The 18,690-nt window shown below is 50.0% G+C and overlaps 1 long non-coding RNA gene across 2 annotated transcripts; it reads right to left on the minus strand.

Annotated features, from left to right (window-relative positions):
• Nucleotides 1-613: 613 nt before the first annotated feature.
• Nucleotides 614-18,417, minus strand: LOC115604764. 2 transcript variants are annotated; one of them, XR_003990403.1, is made up of 7 exons: nt 18,388-18,417; nt 11,765-11,769; nt 9,805-9,807; nt 9,098-9,108; nt 7,490-7,582; nt 2,031-2,126; nt 614-1,467 (listed from the first exon to the last, which is right to left on the minus strand). It is a non-coding gene; the product is annotated as an uncharacterized LOC115604764 (long non-coding RNA). The 2 variants fall into 2 exon arrangements; XR_003990402.1 differs by lacking the exons at nt 614-1,467; nt 9,098-9,108; nt 9,805-9,807; nt 11,765-11,769; nt 18,388-18,417 and having other exon boundaries at nt 2,088-2,126; nt 7,490-7,593.
• Between the last annotated feature and the right edge of the window lie 273 nt (nt 18,418-18,690).

Raw genomic sequence — 18,690 nt, forward strand, 5'->3', positions numbered from 1 at the left:
CCCAGGGAAGTTCAAGGAATCACTTGTCCGTCAGTGATGGTCTGGGAGTTTTTAAATGACCATCAGCATTAGGCTGGACATTCATAACAAGCCCAGATGAAGTTCCTAATCAAGAGGTACATTTGGGACATTTTAAACCTAACTGCCACCTTTGGGAACAGCACAGGCCCTGCATCTCCACAGAGAGCTGCACCCTGTGCATTTTGCTCCAAAGCAGAGGATCCACAACCCATCGCGCCCCAGGATGCAGGACATGGTGACTAGAGGAGCATGGCACTGCTTGCTGAGCATCCCGGCCCAGATGGGCACCAGGACTCCCCAGCACCACTGGCTGCACCAGTGCACTGCCTGGAGCACAGCTGCCTCTTGTCCCCTCTGTCCCTTCTTCTCCCTACCCCCCATAAGACCACACAGCATCCATGGTCCCCTGGCCACCAACGTGGCCCCTCCATCAGGGTCCCCTCACTCAGTGGTCAGCTCTGTTTGAATCGAGGCATGAGAATTTCTCCCTCATCCACACAATCATCTTGCCTTTTCCCCCACAGCCATCAAAATCCTCCTTCCCTGCCTCCCTCCTTCTCCTTCCCGCCGCCTCCCCCTTCTCTCCCTGGAACTTCCCTGCAGCTGCAGAGCTGCCCAGACAATCGGGTGTTTTAGAGAAATACATTTTTGGGCTAATTTGCCATGCATAAGTGTTTCTCTTACCCTTTAAAGGCAGGGAACAAAGAGCACATTCTCCGGGAGCTCTGCCCTGTTGTGAGCAGCCCTGCAGCTGTACAGCGCTGTGCTACGCTCTGCTCTCCTGCTCCACTCTCTGCTAGCTGTGTAAGGAGATGGGGCTCTGCTTCTCCCTGGGACAACACCATCTCCTGCCCGTCACTACACGTTTCTGGTTTTTAAAAGCAGAGCCAGAACAAGTGGGGAGGGAAGGGATTTGGCAGCACTGTCACCTAGACTGACTTGCCAGGTCATCCAGGTACAGTATTTTATGTTGATACATTGTTTATTGGGAAACAGTCTGAATTTCCCTTTATTTGGGGCTTAACCCTGTGTCCGAGTATTTATGTTATCACTTCAATAAGTCACACTGTGGCAATGCATTACACACACCGTTTTAGACTGAATGAAATTTTGCACTATCAAGGAAACCTAGCCACTAAAAAATAAGCCATGTGTGAGGTTTTCAGGTCCTATTAACTCACTTCAAACACCAGCAGCCATCCCTCGTTTGGGAATTTCTCAGAGGATTTTCTTTTTTAAGGCTTCTTCAGGAAGAAGATGCAGATGTTCTGGCATTAACTACTCACAGGTTGTGGAAGAAGGAGGTGGCCTGGAGCAGCTGGACACTGAGGAACCAAAGATTTTTGTCAGCCTTTTGGGGATCCTATTTTAGCACTTGCTGAATAATCTTTTTCCTACCCATGGAAAGTTGGTCCAGCAAATGGCTTCTAAATGGTGCAACAGGTTCTGGTATAAGCAAAATGAGGCTTTTAAACCAGTGAAGTCACTTGCAGCACTGTATCCAGGCAAACTCTTCCCATCAGCCCACTCCCATCCATCATAAATATTAGCTCTGTCCAAAGCAGTCCTGTTTTCAGCTCCAAATCCAACACAGTCTAAGGCAGCTAATCCAGTCAGGTCTAGCCTACCCAGAACATGCCCATCTCAAGATACCATCTCAAACCTGCATTCAGGTTGCACTCAGTCCATGTAGATTTAGCTCAGTCAGATCAAAGCCAGCGTAACTCAGGTCAAGCCAGCCATACCCAGGCCATTCTGAGAAAACTCAAGCCATGCTCCATTCAGGGATTAGTATAGTCCAGCCTGTCCAGTTGCACTCAAAGCCTAACCCAGTAAGGGGGTAAAACAGGATGTGCCAGCTGCAAGGCAACCAAAGCTCAGCGCTGAGGCACTTGAAATGTGTCTTCAGGTAGGCATGTCTGTATCTCACAGAGGTCATCACGGCTTTAAGACCTTGTGGCACTTCATCTCAAACAGGTTAACAGCATTGGTCCCCCTGTGCATCATACCCATACAGACGCACCCATTCTTCAGTTCTCTCTCACATGTTGTGCCCTATTGTTTTGCCTCCAGCAGATCCTCTTGACTCAAATCCAGATGGATCTCTTGCAAAAAAAAAGAAAAACACCAAAAATAGGGACTTTGTTTTAAAATTATTCCATCTGTTTTAAGAATGGATGGGAAAAGAGGGAGAAGAGAGAGGAGCGAGGGAAGGGAGGGGAAGGAAGGGAAGGGAAGGGAAGGGAGGGGAAGGGAAGGGAAGGGAAGGGAAGGGAAGGGAAGGGAAGGGAAGGGAAGGGAAGGGAAGGGAAGGGAAGGGAAGGGAAGGGAAGGGAAGGGAAGGGAAGGGAAGGGAAGGGAAGGGAAGGGAAGAGTTTGGGGAAACATGTAACACAGGAAAAGTTGAAGGTCTTATGAACTGGAGACTAAGATCTTGAGCATCTAAGCTAGGAAAGGCCAGTCTGAAAGAAATGATAGCTGGAGGAACGTACAGTAGAAGAAGGTGTAATTGGCAACACCACTCAAGTGGTAGGACAGTGGGACACATCGAGCCTCACCTGGCACAGACCACTATATCGCTGAGTTCCTTCCTCATTGAGCAAGGTTGGTAGCCATATGGTTGTAAGAACTCAGTGACAATAGGAGTCTGTTAGTGGAGCCAAGGCTCAAAGACATGTATTTTTTGATAGTGTGGTGGCACTTGTTCTACACAGAACACCACCTGCTCTTAGATCACCTGAGATCTTAATGGTCTAAGACTCCTGCCTTGTGCTACTGTGAATGAATTGTATGAGAGAGCAGTGGAAAACTTTGAGATTCTTAGTTTCCAAACTGCATTTCAAACTCCAGGACTTGCTCTTCTGACTTTCCAAGTGACTCCAGTAAATGCCAGTCAGGTATTAAAACCATAGTGCCAAGAAAAAGTCAATTTCAGATGGACTTGGAGCTGCTATAGTGAAATCCCACTGAGCGATGGGTTTAATTGTATTTAGCGTCTCCTGTAGGAGACTGAACTTGAACATTTCCCTGGCAGGGCTGCAGGGCACATCACACAATACAGGTGATCTGAGTGGCACAGGTAGGTTGGACGCCAAGACCAAGTGCCAACACAAACACCCCAAGGCCCCAGATGAGGTTAGCAGGAGAAAAATTCAGCTCCAGCCTTTGTGGTTACCATCTCAGTAAGCCAGAAAGAGGGAGATAGATAGAAAGGAGAGAAAAGGGAGGGAGAAGGTTGGAGAGTGGGGGAGGGCTGGGAGCCTGCAGGCTTCTGCGGCCACATGATTTTCCTGGTTGTTTTCAAAGCACTACTCTAGCACACATGCACAAGTCCCATGTGATTGCTTACTTACGAAAGCACAGTCGTAATGTTGTGTGCATCTCACATCCGCTCAGCAGCCCACCTGACTGCGGGTTCCATGGGCCCCCCCTGCACCCTCCCCATCTGTGCCATCCAGCCAAGGGGGATGGGTGACCCATGATGGCTGCACACTGCTCCCATCCTGCCGAGGTGGGAAAGCACAGAGGAAGATCATCTTCCCATTTTCCAAATGCTCTTTGCTTCCCCTTTGCCTATCCCTGTGTGGGGAGGCTCCAGAGGCAGGGTGCTGTCCCTTCTGTACTGTCAGGGGGAGAATGAGCTTTGATTTCAGATCTGACTGTCTTGCTTCTTTTAATTTGCAGAGCACTTGGAAGCAAGCTCAGATACAAACTGACATGGTGCATGCTGATATCCCACTTTCGATCTTCAAATAGGGCATCTTAGTCTAAGACTTAGACTTAGTCTGAGTCTTAGAAGGCAGCTTCTCTTCACTTGGGTAGAACTTCTTCTCTTACCATCATCACAGAAGTGCTCTTTCACTCAAAGATTAGCTCAGTAAAACAGGAAGCCTCCTTAGAAAGGGCAGGGAGGAGGATAATGGAAAATGTTCACAATGAAATAAAGCTGGTTGTTTCTTTGGGAGTGGGGACTTTCACCTACCTTCAACTCATTTGTATAGAGAACCCCTAATCCAATAAAATTGTTCTTCTCAGTCAAAGGGAGGTCTAAGACATGAGCAAGAGACATGCAGTGTGTGAGAACAGAGTTTTTGAAGGCCAACAGTAGGAACTGAATTAACAGGGGTTGTGATGGAACAAGATTATGCTGCAGTAAAATATACATTTTACGGGTGGTGGTTTCCTTTCTCTCTCCACAGTCCTAGGCACCAATGTCCCTAGATAAAAATGTCTATGGAAAAGATTCATCACCTCATATGCTGCAAAAAACTCTCCAGTGATCTTTGCCAAAACCAAAGCTCCTACGAAGAAAGGACATCTGACATTTTAAGACTCTGGTATGGTCAAACCACTGAATGTCATTCCTATCTCCTCTTCCCAGACAATCAATCCTTGGCTTAAATTGCCCAAGAGCCAACACCGCTACCTCATCACAGATTACGCCTCCCATGGCCATGCCTCTTTCCTGCACGCTCAGTAAATCGCCTCCATGAAGGGTTAATTCAACCAGGGCCTTTTACTCCAAGTTGTTTTCCAAGTAGCTGAGAGAATAGGTCTCTTGTTACAAACATGGCTTCTGGGCATTTGGTGATGCTTTCCCTTTTCTTTCTCTCTGTACCACAAAAGAATCTTTTGTTCTTGTCCCTCTGTCTCATTTACTCTCCCCCACCCTGCTCTGCCTCTTCCCTCCATTGGCTGCCAAGTGACTAAGGAATGGCAAAAAATGACCATAGCGCAGTCATGGCAAATATTTCTTCAGCTATTATCTGATAGAGACCTTGAGCATCTATGTGAAGGGCCCTCTGCCTTCCCTCAAGCTTCTCCTAGAGATAGGGAAAAATGAGTCAGACACAACAGGGCAGGATATAAGTCAAATCAGCCCAACATGCTAATGGAAATGTCTTGCGAATGGAGTCATGGTGCCTGTTTCGGGAAAATCAAATGATAGGGACCCAGAACTGGCAGGAGCCCAGTGGCAGCTTCAATGGGTCTAGATTTTTATAGGAACTCTGCATTTATTAAGAAACACATGGGAGGCACAAAAAAGTCACTTTCTTGTCTCCACATTTACTGATTCAGCTGTTTGTAACCTGGAGCAGACACTCTTTGTTGAATGGGTTGTAATGTCATTATTTTCTCCACACAATTGTCTTAAATCTTTTTGTGCACGATCTCCTACCACAAAAAAGCTGTGGCTAATCCCCATGGACATCATATCTTCCCACACCCCACTGAAATTATGCCTCAGGCATTCCCACAGGCATCCTTCTAGCTATAGTCTTCTCCTTGCACATACTGCTTCACTGAGTCATTTTACACGTACATACATAGACATGTAAAAGTTCACATGACACTAAAGTCACTGCAACTTCCACAATGACTTGTCTGCAACAGAAGCAATTCCCCAGCCAAATTCCCACCTCCCTACCTTTTAGAGCATCTGGATGTATCCTTCACTGATACTGCCTTCTGCAAGAAAATAAAATTCTTTGGTCTCACCTGAAGCAAATCTTGCTGTTTCTGCCTTTCTGCTCATCTTCTTCTCTACTGACCCTTTTTACTCCTCTGACTACCCTTTGTCCCGAGTCCATCTCAGTCCGTGTTGTGCCTCAGGTGAACACGGCGTATGCTTCCTGATTCCATCTGCCAAGCTTTCTGCACTCTTCTCTCATCCAGTGCCTTTACTATTTTGAAAAGCCCTTGAAACAATCTTTTGTATTGTTTGTAGCAATCTTTTGTATTGCAATTGCAAATTGCAGCCTTAGTGACTTCCCGCACACATGCATGCAAAGCTGTGGATGTAAGGCATTATCTGGAGAATTTTTATTCGTGTAGAGAAGGGGAATGGACTATACAGATAAAAGGGCCATTATATTCCCACATTAGAAGGACTTCTTGTCTGGTGGATTTTAACCAAGCTGGTTAAACCATCATGAAAACGGTGCACTGACCAACTCTTAGATGAGTATGATTGTGCCCACAATAAAGATTTGTGCTAAGTCAACCATATCTGTTTTGAAACTGCATGCAGAGCAGCTTTCATTGTAAAGCATCAAACCCATCTAATATGCAAGAATTAAGGAATATGTAATAATCTTTTTCCTGCATCCTGGCTTGATAGCATCTAAATGAATCCCAGGTCAGACACAGAGATCCTCAGTGCAATCCCAGCTGGGCCCCACTGCTCCCACAGTAGCTCTATCGTGCAGGGTGCTCATCAGAAGTATATAGTCAGCCTTAGTCGATAAACACTGATCACCTCCATCATAAAGAACAAGCAAAGCACCCTGAGATGAAGAATGTTACCCCAGCTAAAGCAGTGCATTGCTGGATTCTCTTAGAATCCCCCATTTAGCAATGGTGAAAAAAGGAAAAGGATTTGCTTCTCACTGGTTCCAATTTCCCTTCACAGGGTGGGATCCTGCAGTCCTGCAGTGGAGACTAATCTAGTCAAAGGCATTACACTGCCTAGAGAGCCCCATCAGGGTCATCTCTGCACCCTGTGGAGACCAAGAGGTCAGTTGTTGAAGTCCCTTTGGAAAAAAGCATCTACCACCATCTCTTTCGTAGATGAGAAGCCCAAGGATGGATTATGGATTCTTACTTGGATAATTTTGGATGAATCAAGAAAAGAGAGGAGGGATAGCTGGATGGCTAAATAAAGCCAATGAGATCACATGTTCCGCCTTTTTATCTGCTTTTCTCTTTCTGCTTTTGGACAACAAAGCTTCCTTTGATACAGAAGAAGAGGGGCGTAGGGAGGGTGGAGAGAGGGGGTGCCAGCATCACCCCAATGGCCTCTGATCACTTATCCACGCTCCTTAATGTGATGTTCCCACTAACTGAGACAGAAAAAGACAGTGATCTCATGATTCCAGAGACGATTCATGCAAACAACCTTGGGAGATGAGGGGTGAAGGGGACAGGAAGAGGGGTAAAGAATGACTGAGGATAGGAGAGAAAGGGAAAGGAAAGGGTACGAGTGACAGGGAGAGGGGATATCGGAAGCTGGACCTTGGAGGGCAACTGTGGATGGCATTAGAAACTGAAGGTCAGAATCCAAAAGAGGATGTGTAGAGGGATTGTAGGGAAAAGGAGAAGAAAGAGGAGTCTTGAGACCAAGGGTAACAGGCCTGGTGGAAGAAGGTTAGGTGTGACATTGTATGGCAGGACTGAGGGCAGGGTCAGGGATAGGAGTTGACTGAGTTATCGAGTATGTAGGAAAGGGAAGCTGGGCTCAGAGACAGTGTGGTGGGATGAGGAACAAGGACTTGATATGAATGTGCAAAGGAGGGAGAAGCACCTATGGGGTTGGGAGCAGAAGGGGTAAGACTTACTGAAACTTGTTACTTTGACATTCTGCTTACACACAACCAGGTCACCAAATCTGCGAAGAGAATAATCTTGGTCCCTCACACCCCCAGAGCAAAAAGATGCTAGGAATGTGGTAGGGAGAAAGATTTATTACCTGAGGCATTCAGCCTTGTCCAAGGGAGGCAGTGATGAGGCAGCGTGGCTGGAGACAGGCAGCCTGGTTTCCGCTTTGCTTGGGCTGATCTCTCTGCAGGAGACCACACCAGCACAGAGGAGCACTGCATGTGTATTACACCTCACCTGCCAGCAGTCTTTTCCTTCAGCCTTCTTCCTTTCCTTCCTTCCTACCCTTTTGTTCCTCCTTCCCTTCTTCCTTCACTCCCTCCATCCTTCCTTACCGCCTCCCCACAGCAAGACAAGAGCTCAGCACAGCTGGCAGGAGATTCCCACCTTCTTCCCCACCCCACCCCAGCAGCCCTTGTCCCTAACGAGTGAAACAGCCAGGGCCCAGCAAGATGCTTTAGTGCCCAGAGGGCTCCTGTTAGAGCAGAAACAAGGAGGGGATGAAGAACTGGGGGAACAACTAAAAGAAAGTGTCTCCCATTACAAGCTGCCATCTCCATGTCTCATGACTCCCTGACACTGGTCTGTCCTGGGGGCTCATCATGTTTCCCCCTTCTCTGTCTGCTCCATGGCAGCTAATCAGTGACCCACTGACAGTCTCTGTCCATCACTCGTCTCTGCACGCAATGGGGTAATTAAACCCTGACCCTCCACTCCTTTTATCCATTTCCTCTGTGCAGTCACTCCCCGAAACAGGAGAGGGGAGGGCCTGCTGGGGAGGCTCCTGCCCCAGCCTCCAGCTGTAATGAAGATGTTATGCACAGGAAAGACCCACCGCGAGAAGAAAGATGCTGAAGGGGCAGCCAAAGAGGTATTGAGTGGTACAAATCTTCCCACATGCTTACATTGAGCTCTGCTGACCTACCTCCATCACGGACCTTTGTAAACCTTCAGCTCTTTATCATTACACCCACAGGTTGTCCAGCATCTTTTCCCTGCCCTCTCATATCAACAGCAAACCCACTACTCCTATATGTGTCCTCAGGGCAGTTCCAGATGGGGGTGCCCAGCTCAGGTCTAGCAAAGCTTTCCAGGAGCCTCAATACAACCATACCTGGGCTTGCTCCCCTACACCGCCACCAAGCTTGGTTTACGTGCCCCCACCCAAAGCTTCTGGTGTGAACCCATCGCCTCCACTGGAGCTAAGCCCAGTGCCTCAGGCCTGGCACATGAAGGTTTCCTCATTAAACACCTGCAGAAGGGCAGAGGGAGCTCTCAATAGCAGGGTGCACCCCTCGGAGCACAGAGGATGGACGCAGGAGCTGGCTGGGACATGGTGATACTGCTTTTGCCTCCATGGCAGGACAATGGAGGATGCACCCCCTGACAGACAAGAGTCACAAATTGCCAGGAAGTTCTTTTTAATTTTTTCCTTTCTTTTTTTTTTTTTTTTCCCCTGGCTTTCTGGCACTCCACAAAATTATTACACGGATTGATAAAGCGCCAGAAATGATGCTGAGCATCCCAGACTCTGCTTCCTGCTCCCTACCCCAAGTGGGGAAGCTGCCTCCCTCCCACTCATGAGCAAGAAGGGCTGGGGCCACCCGGGGAAGGGCATGACGGGTAAAGCAGTGCCCCCCGAACAATTAAGCACTGTCCCAGGCACTGCACACCCTTGTCCCGGGAACAAAAGAGTCACACACAAGAGACCTGACTGTGAAGCCTCCATCCGCTTTCATCACTGACCCCCGGGGCAGCCAGGGCACAAGGTCAGCCCACTTAAACTCCAAACTCAGCCAGAAATAGAGCTGGGAAGTGGGCAAGGGTGGCCAAGTGCAGGGGTCCCCAACCATTTGAGGGGTTCTTTGACTGAGCCATTTCATTTCATCAAAGACACATTTTTTTCTGGAAGGAAAATGGAGAGCAGCGGGTGTGAAGGGAGTAAGGGGGAGGCAGAGTGTTCACCGTGAATTATGACCACTATCAACAAGAGTCTTTTACATTGTGGAGGTGAGGAGAGGATGGGGTAATTGGGCATGTTAGACCCATGCATAATGAGGGCAAATCTCTGCCTCTTTCCCATCCTCCACTCTGCCACTGCTCAGGAAATGTGGTCCCCCCCCAGTATGCCCCATCACTATTCCACTGTGGGGCTCAACACCCCAAGGGCTCAACCCAAGGACTAAGAGCTTTGACACCACCTCGTCCTCCTGGGATGGGCAATAGCCTGTGGTCATGCCCCTGGTGTGGAAAGGCTGAAAGTTGCCTTATAAATGAAAGTCAAGTTCGGGCTCATGCTTTCCACCTGCACGGGCTCAGAAAACCCACCAGGCTTTAAGTTGCTGGTTTTTCAGGTTGTAAATGCTGCCTTTGCATGTAATGCTTTCATATAGGTGCAAGGTGGACCTTCTGGGGGACAGCACTGAGCAGTGTATTAGTTGTAGGTAGGAAGAGATGCTCCTGAGACCTATCTCCTTGACTGAGAAATCTGTGGGGACAAAGTCAAGGGGGAATCAAATGTGTTTGGTGTATATAATAGGTTTAAACTTCAACAGGGGAGATTTAAGATAGATATAAGGAAGGAGTTCTTTACTGTGAGAGTGGTGAGGCACTGGACGGGCTGCCCAAGGAAGCTGTGGCTGCTCCATCCCCGGCAGTGTTCAAGGCCAGGCTGGACACGGACTTGATCAACCAGGTCTAATGGAAGGTGTCCCTGCCCATGGCAGGGGGGTTGGAACTGGATGATCTTAAGGTCCTTTCCAACCCAAACCATTCCATAATTCTTTGTGGAATACAATGCATTGACCATGGAGCATTGTCCACTTCACCAGGCTTTTTCTCTCTGGTTCAGCTTCTGATAATCCTAAATGTAGGAAATTTCAGAGGAAGGACAATTAAAACACACAGGGGGGGAAAAGAAAAGGTACTAAAGAAAAAAAAATGTAAACCCCCCCCTGCTTTTCACCTCAAAAATGTGAAATTTCACTAAGTCAGCCTGAATTCCAAAAGACAGTAATACTGTGTTCTCTGAAACTCTATGGGGCAAATGCTCAGAGCTTGGTGCTCCCATGGGGAAGGATACCTCCACCTTGTCCGAATGCATTGAAGGTACATCTCATTCTGGGAGGAGTTTGAATACAGCAGCGATATGATGTACAGGTTGGGAAATAAGCAGTCAGGCCATTTGTAGCCATGTTTTCAATGTTTCTCACCCCTTCCTCTGTGAGTTGGTAGCCCCAGGATGCAAGTGTTCACAGCAAACACCCACCCTTGTGTGTGATAAGCTACCCTTGCATATGACTGTCCCCTACTCCACCTCAGTGGGGCCGCCACCACCTCCATCTCCCACCTGCACCACCTAAAGGTCCCTGCAGGGGTTAGGAGCACCCAGCAGAAGTGGAGCAAGGGAAGGCAGGCTGTGGAGTGGTGGGCAGGGAATACAATCCCATACTTAACCACTGAAAATTCTCCCAAAACCAGACAACATGGCTGGAGGGACAGAAGTTGAGGAGGATGAATTGCCGAGGTGAGTATCTCCAGAGAGGACGCCTTTAACACCGGAGCGGGGGGAAGCACAGCGTCCCGGAGCCTCAGTTCGGAGCGGCAAGAGCGACCGAGAGAGCCTCAAGTCCTCGACAGGACTTGCCCAGGAGCCGGCAGCTCAGCTCACGCGAGCAGCTGACTCACAGGAGGCGGCGCCAGGAGTGACGGCACCAGCCCTCAGTGGGGAAAAACCCATCCCAAGGAGCGCGGGCGACCAGGAGCGCGGGCGACCAGGAGCGCGGGCGACCAGGAGCGCGGGCGACCAGGAGCGCGGCACGTCAGTCAGGGCGTGGCGCGGCAGTTGGCGCAGGCAGGGCGAGCGGGATGGTGAGCACTCGCCTCAGGAGCAGGTCCCGCTCTGGGAGCTCTGCCCCGGCGGTGGCCAGGGTAGGCACCCAGACAGAGCCGATGAGAGGGGAGGCTGCGGCGCAGACCTCGGAGTGTAGAGAGTGCCTCGACTGGTCTCTTGAGGCGAGGGTGCACAATGGACAGGGCTGCACTCGTGCGCCCTGGTGGAGGTCCTCCTGCAGCAGGTGGCTGAGCTGCGGGAGGCTGTTGGAGAGCTAAAAGATGCCAGGCAAGCTGAGAGGAAGCTGGGCTGCTTGCTCCAGGCCCAAACTGTGCAGGGGCTGCAAACGTCCAGCATTGCTCATATAGGAAGGAAGGAGGGCAGCAACCCAGGAAGCTGGGAATTAGTCACGAGAAAAGCTAAGAAAAAAAGGAGGAAGAGGACAATTAACGACAAGGGGCTTCCTCCTAAATCTGATGTCCCCACCCAGAACCGCTTCTCAGTTCTGCAGGGGGCTAATGAGAAAGCACCCACCACACCTAATGAGCATCCTGCTGATGCACCAGTAAAGAGGATCACTACTGGTGCCTCCAGGAAAAAGTGGCGGGCCATAGTATTAGGGGACTCTACTTTGAAAGGCACAGAGGCACCCATCTGCCGGCCTGACCCAGTCTCGAGGGAGGTGTGTTGCCTGCCAGGGGCTCGGATCAGGGATGTTGCTGAGAGGCTGCCTGCTCTAGTAAGTCCTGCTGACTATTACCCCCTTCTAGTGGTCCATGTGGGTGCTAGAGATATAGATAGCAGTAGCCTGGAGAACATTAAGAAGGACTACAGAGCCCTGGGAGAGGTGGTTAGGGGCTCTGGAGCTCAGATAGATAGTTTTTTCATCGATTCTCCAGGACAAAGGGGAGGACCTTAAAAAAGCTAGGCGCTTTTGGCAGGTTAATAAATGGTTAGAATGGTGGTGCCATAGTCAGGGGTTTGGCTATTTAGAACATGGGGCTCCATTTGGGAGGCCAGATCTACTGCAGGCTGGTGGAGCTGGTCTGACAAAGAAGGGGAAGAGCTGTTTTGGTAGGAGGCTTGCCAGGCTGGTCAAGAAAGCTTTAAACTAGATGTGTTGGGGGAGGGGAGCATTGATCCATCCCAACACTCCTGGTCAGTTGCCAGCACCTGTAATAAGTGCTTGGAGCGATGTAGAGATGTTCCAGCTGCCCCAGCCATTGAGTCGGCTGCATTTGGAGCTCGGCTAAGGTGCCTCCATACAAACGCCCGCAGTATGGGGAACAAGCAAGAGGAATTAGAGATGTGTGCAAGGCTACGGGGATATGATGTCATTGGTATCACAGAAACATGGTGGGATGGCTCCTGTGACTGGAGTGTTGGAATGGAAGGTTACAGGCTGTTTAGAAAAGACAGGCCAGGCAGACAGGGAGGGGGTGTTGCTATCTATGTCAGTGATAGGCTGGAGAGTATGGAACTCTAGGGACGGGTGATGAGGTAACAGAGTGTTTGTGGGTCAGGATCAAAGGGAAAACAGCAATGGGGAACATTACGGTGGGGATCTGTTACAGGCCGCCTGATCAGGAGGACTCTGTGGATGAAGCGCTCTACAGACAGATAGGAGCAGCCTCACGCTCGCAGGCCCTTGTCCTCATGGGGGACTTCAACCATCCTGACATCTGTTGGAGGGACGGTACGGCCCGGCACAAGCAATCCAGGAGGTTCCTCGATTGTGTGGAAGACAACATCCTCTTTCAAGCAATAGAGGAGCCGACGAGGAGAGGTGCTCACTAACAGGGAGGGACTGGTTGGAAATGTGACGCTCCAGGGCAGCCTTGGCTGTAGTGATCACGAGATGGTTGAGTTTGAGATCCTCAGGACAGTGAGAAGAGCATGCAGCAAGCTCACTGCCCTGGACTTCAAGAAAGCAGACTTTGGCCTCTTCAGGAACCTCCTTAGGAAGGTTTCATGGGATACAGTCCTAGAGGGCAGGGGGGCCCAAGACTGCTGGTCGATATTCAAGGATCACCTGCTACGTGCTCAAGAGTGTTGCATCCCGACTAGAAGAAAGTGCAGCAGGAGGGCCAGGAGACCTCCATGGATGGACAAGGAGCTGCTGAGGAAACTTAGAGGGAAAAAAGAAGCTTATAGAAGGTGGAAGCGAGGACAGGCGGCCTGGGAAGAATATAGGAGCATTGCCCGGGAAGCTAGGGACCAAGTTAGGAAAGCTAAGGCCCAGCTAGAATTAAGTTTGGCAAGGGATGTAAAAGATAATAGGAAAGGATTCTATAGATACATAGCAAATAAAAGACAGACTAGGGACAATGTAGGCCCTCTCCAGAAGCTATCAGGAGAACTGGCTACCATGGATTTGGAGAAGGCTGAGGTTCTTAATGACTTCTTTGCCTCAGTCTTCACCAGCAAATGCTCTGACCACACCATGAAAGTCTTGGAAAGCAAATGCAGGGACTGTGAGAATGAAGACCTTAGGCCCACTGTAGGAGAGGATCAGGTTCGAGACCATCTTAAGAACCTGAACGTGCACAAGTCCATGGGACCTGATGAAATCCATCCACGGGTCCTGAAGGAGCTGGCGAATGAAGCTGCTAAACCACTGTCCATCATATTCGAAAAATCCTGGCAGTCAGGTGAAGTTCCCGATGACTGGAAGAAGGGTAATATAACCCCCATTTTCAAGAAGGGGAAGGTGGAAGACCCAGGGAACTGCAGACCAGTCAGTCTCACCTCTGTGCCTGGCAAAATCTTGGAACAGTTTCTCCTGGAAAACATGCTAAGGCACATGAAAAACAATGAGGTGGTTGGTGACAGCCAGCATGGCTTCACTAAGGGGAAATCCTGCCTGACCAATTTGGTGGCCTTCTATGATGGAGCCACGGAACTGATGGACAGGGGCAGAGCAGTTGACGTCATCTACCTGGACTTGTGCAAAGCGTTCGACACTGTCCCGCATGACATCCTTGTCTCTAAATTGGAGAGACATCAATTCGATAGATGGACCACTCGGTGGATGAAAAACTGGCTCGACGGCCGCACGCAAAGAGTTGTGGTAAATGGCTCAATGTCCAGTTGGAAACCTGTAACGAGTGGTGTCCCTCAGGGATCGGCGTTGGGACCGGTCCTGTTCAACATCTTTGTCGGCGACATGGACAGTGGGATTGAGTGCGCCCTCAGCAAGTTTGCTGACGACACCAAGCTGTGTGGTTTGATTGATACACTGGAGGGAAGGGATGCCATCCAGAGGGGCCTTGACACACTTGTGAGGTGGGCTGATGCCAACCTTATGAAGTTTAACCAAGCCAAGTGTAATGTCCTACACCTGGGTCGGGGCAATCCCAAGCACTGCTACAGGTTGGGCGGAGAAGAGATTCAGAGCAGCCCTGCAGAAAAGGACTTGGGGGTGTTGGTTGACGAGAAGCTTAACATGAGCCGGCAGTGTGCCCTTGCAGCCCAGAAAGCCAACCGTATCCTGGGCTGCATCAAAAGAAGCGTGACCAGCAGGTCGAAGGAGGTGATCCTGCCCCTCTACTCTGCTCTTGTGAGACCTCACTTGGAGTACTGCATACAGTTCTGGTGTCCTCAACATAAAAAGGACATGGAGCTGTTGGAGCGAGTCCAGAGGAGGGCCACGAGGATGATAAGAGGGCTGGAGCACCTCCCGTATGAAGACAGGCTGAGAGAGTTGGGGCTGTTCAGCCTGGAGAAGAGAAGGCTGCGTGGAGACCTCATAGCAGCCTTCCAGTATCTGAAGGGGGTCTACAAGGATGCTGGGGAGGGACTCTTCCTTAGGGACTGTAGTGGTAGGACAAGGGGTAATGGGTTCAAACTTAAACAGAGGAAGTTTAGACTAGATATAAGGAAGAAGTTCTTTACAGTGAGGGTGGTGAAGCACTGGAATGGGTTGCCCAGGGAGGTTGTGGATGCTCCATCCCTGGTGGTGGTCAAGGCCAGGTTGGACAGAGCCTTGGACCACGTGGTTTAGGGCAAGGTGTCCCTGCCCATGGCAGGGGGGTTGGAACTAGATGATCTTAAGGTCCTTTCCAACCCTTACGATTCTATGATTCTATGTTGTCAGCTCAGTGTTAGTTGTGTTGATGCTGACAACAGCAGCACAGAAACACCAGATTCAACGCAGACCCAGTACAGAGAAATGCACCTGAGTGCCAAGAGGCTAACCGGTCATGCAACGTGTGATCTGCTTGCAGACTCCTTATTACACGTGATGAAAGACAAGCAGAAGGCAGTTGGATTCACAGGGCCTAGGCTGCCTTTGCATGGATTGTCTGTTTGGGGGTGGAAAAGTGTCTGCACTTGCAAACTGAGCCCTCCTGATCCAAGCTGTGTTGGTAGACTGAAAGCAGTGAGCCCAGGATAAAGCCGTGTTGTATTTTTTTGATGCAGTGATTAATCAGACCTATTCTTGGAAACGAACAGCTTCCTGGGAATTTTTTTTTTTTTTTTACATGTTGGCTAGCCTTATTTTTTTGGATTTTAGATAACCATTTTCATCAGTAATTCATGATTTCTTCCCTTGGGAGGAGGTGATCGTCTGGATTTCCAATGTTGAGACAGACATGGCTTTAGGGCACATGCAGATTCATTCTCCATCTCACACAAAGAGAATCCAATCAATCTGAGACATGTTAGAGCAACTGCACACAAAAGGCAGGGTCAGCCAGCACATGCACACAAAGGCTGATGCTTCAGGGAAGATACTTAAGGACACACACATGGAGCAGCACAAAAGCAAGGCACATCAGACCTATAGGTTTGGGCCGTGTCAGAGTCAGCAGGTCTGGGTTCTTTTTTTTGTCATCTCAGGCAAGTTCTGCCTCTTGTCTTTCTCTCTAATGGCAGGAGCTGCCAGGAAAGGAGACATTCACTGTTCTTTTTCTTGTTCTTTTCCCCTGTAGTTCCAGTAGCAGAAGTGGACACAGGAGCAATAAGGTCCTAGGACTTCTTTTAATTAGTCTGCTGCCCAGCCATGCACAAGGCCCTGAGCAGTCCCCTTGGGCACAAGCAACCGATTTACGTTATGCAGGTGCTCTCCTTGGCATAGGGAAAGCTTCCCGTCCCGCCTTGCAGTAAAGTGGGAGAAATGCCCCACCGTTGCAACCCCAGTCCACCTGAACTCAGGCGCCCTTCCTGCAGCAGCAGTTCTCAGCAGCGCCCACACGGTGGAGCTCCCCCCTTAGAAATGGAGCTCAGCTCACGGGCCCGGTGTTCACCTCTTCGGAGTGACCCTGCAAAGCCCATGGGCACGAAGCGGGAGACAGCACAGGGACCGTGTGGGACTCCCAAACCCTCTCACTCAGTGCATGGGTTAGACGGCACGGGACAGACACCAGGCTCGATTTCTGCCCCAGCTGACGATCTGCTGTGTGACATTGGCTTTATCAGCTCTTGTCTGTATCAACTGTCAACTTTGGGGAGGGTTCTGTAGGGTTTCCTCAGTGTTTGGCAGTGTCCAGCTAGCCAGGGGCTGGTCTTCAGAGGGGGCTGCACTGCAACTGTATCACGAATATCTTAACCCCTAGCTGTCAATGGCAAAGTTACATGCGCTGAGGAGGACAGGGGGAGAGATTTTTATTTTTTAATGCAATCCAAAGTAAGTATTCTAAGAAGAAGAAAGTTATGGGCAGTTGTTTTTATCCAAGAATTCGAAAGAGATCCAAGAATTACACAGGAAAATGTTTCCAAGTGTTGCAGGACCACATTGCAGTATCTGTCCAGTTAAATTTTCACTGTCTCTAGGGATGGATATTCCCCCATCTCTCTGGGCTGTTGTAACAGTGGTTACCCACCCTCAGAGTGATGGTTTTATTCCTTTTATTGCACCAGAATTTCATGCTGCAACGTGCAACCCTTGCCTCTTGTCTTTTGCTGTGCAAAAGTCCTGGGAAGAGGCTGGCTCTGACTTCTCTGTATCATCATCAGTCACAGTCGAGTGATGTTGCACTGCTGAGCCCCAGCGAGCTCCTCACATGCAGAGATCAGGGTCTGGATCATCAATTCTAGTGCTTCACCAATGTAAAACTCCTGTCAGCATCGAGGGTCAGGATGTCAGTCTCTTCAGAGAGCTCCCACCTGAGGGACTGCATTTCTCATTCAGCTTCCCTTCATAAATAAATAACCTCTTAGACCCAGGACTTCAAAGTGGTTATTAACAACACGCTCTTGCCCTTGTGCTCCTGCGCTGTGGGTGGCTTCAGCCAGTGTTTTGATGTGTGCAGTTCATGGGGCTGCATGCTGCAAACACTAACCACCCTCTCAGTCAGCAAGAGAGGTCATTGTCATCCGCCAGCCCTTATTCCTGGTCACGGAGGAGTTTTCAGTTCAAAGAGTGCAATTTTATTTCTTTTTTGCTTTTTTTTTTTTGATCTGTGTCAGTAAGTTGGGTTTGGCAGCCGGGTAATTGCTCAAAAGCAGCGGCTGGAAGAGATGACACGTAATGCAACAGGCAACCACATTCTTCTGGGAAATCAAAGCATTCTCCCAGTGATGGTGCTATCTTGATGGAGGAATAAAGTTCATCTGAACACCTAACCACAGCCCCCTCACACACACTGCAGAGGAGAAAACCACGCAGAAGCTTGGCGATCCTGCCATACACATGGCAGGGTGGTGAGTTTGCATACAGCTGTGCTGACTGGCTTCCAATTCACTGCTTCCACAGGTCACCGCTGGCCTGCCAGCAGTACAGGCGATTGTGCCAACCAGTTTCAAAGCTCTTTGTGTCCCCGCTGTCAACTGAATCACCAGTCTGGGACGTGTTCACATTCACAAATGTCTTTATGAATAAACACTCCCTTCCACGGGCGCTGGGCATATTTGTGCAGGGTACATCACTTTCCCTAAGCAACAGCTCTGTATTTTTCCAAGTGCAACAGAGCGTCTTTTCCTTGAGGTGGGCACACTTTGGGTGCCCCTCCTGGTGACTGAACAGCTGACAGCTCACCAAGATCCACTAGTAAGAGCTGCAGGACAAGCCACAGCACTCCTGTTTCATGCTGTGCCACAAACCCTGTTCAAGTCAGCGCTTCCCACCCTCACCTTCAGCTGCTGCCACCGCTGCAGCTCCCCCTCTGCCACCTGCTGACACAAAGCCTCACACTTCCCTGCGCCGACTGAGGTACCTCACAAACCTAAAGCGGAGTTGCACGTAGCCCAAAACCTGGGCTGGCGGCTGCACCACAGCGCTTAGCCCTCCCTCTGTGCACACTGTGGTGGCCTCAAGGGGACACACAACACACCCGGAGGACACTTCCTCCCAAGAGCAGCTCCGGCCGTACCGGAGGGGGCTGTTTGGGCGGAGAGAGGCCAACCCCTTCCCTTGTCCCCTTCCCTTGACCCCTTCCCCTTGTCCCCTCTCCTCAGCCCGCGGTGCCACCCTGCCGCTCCCAAGATGGCGGCGGGAGCGGGCTGGCCCCGCCCCGGCG

The sequence above is a fragment of the Strigops habroptila genome, chromosome 3 (assembly GCF_004027225.2).
Source record: "Strigops habroptila isolate Jane chromosome 3, bStrHab1.2.pri, whole genome shotgun sequence".
In the NCBI taxonomy this organism is placed as follows: domain Eukaryota; kingdom Metazoa; phylum Chordata; class Aves; order Psittaciformes; family Psittacidae; genus Strigops; species Strigops habroptila.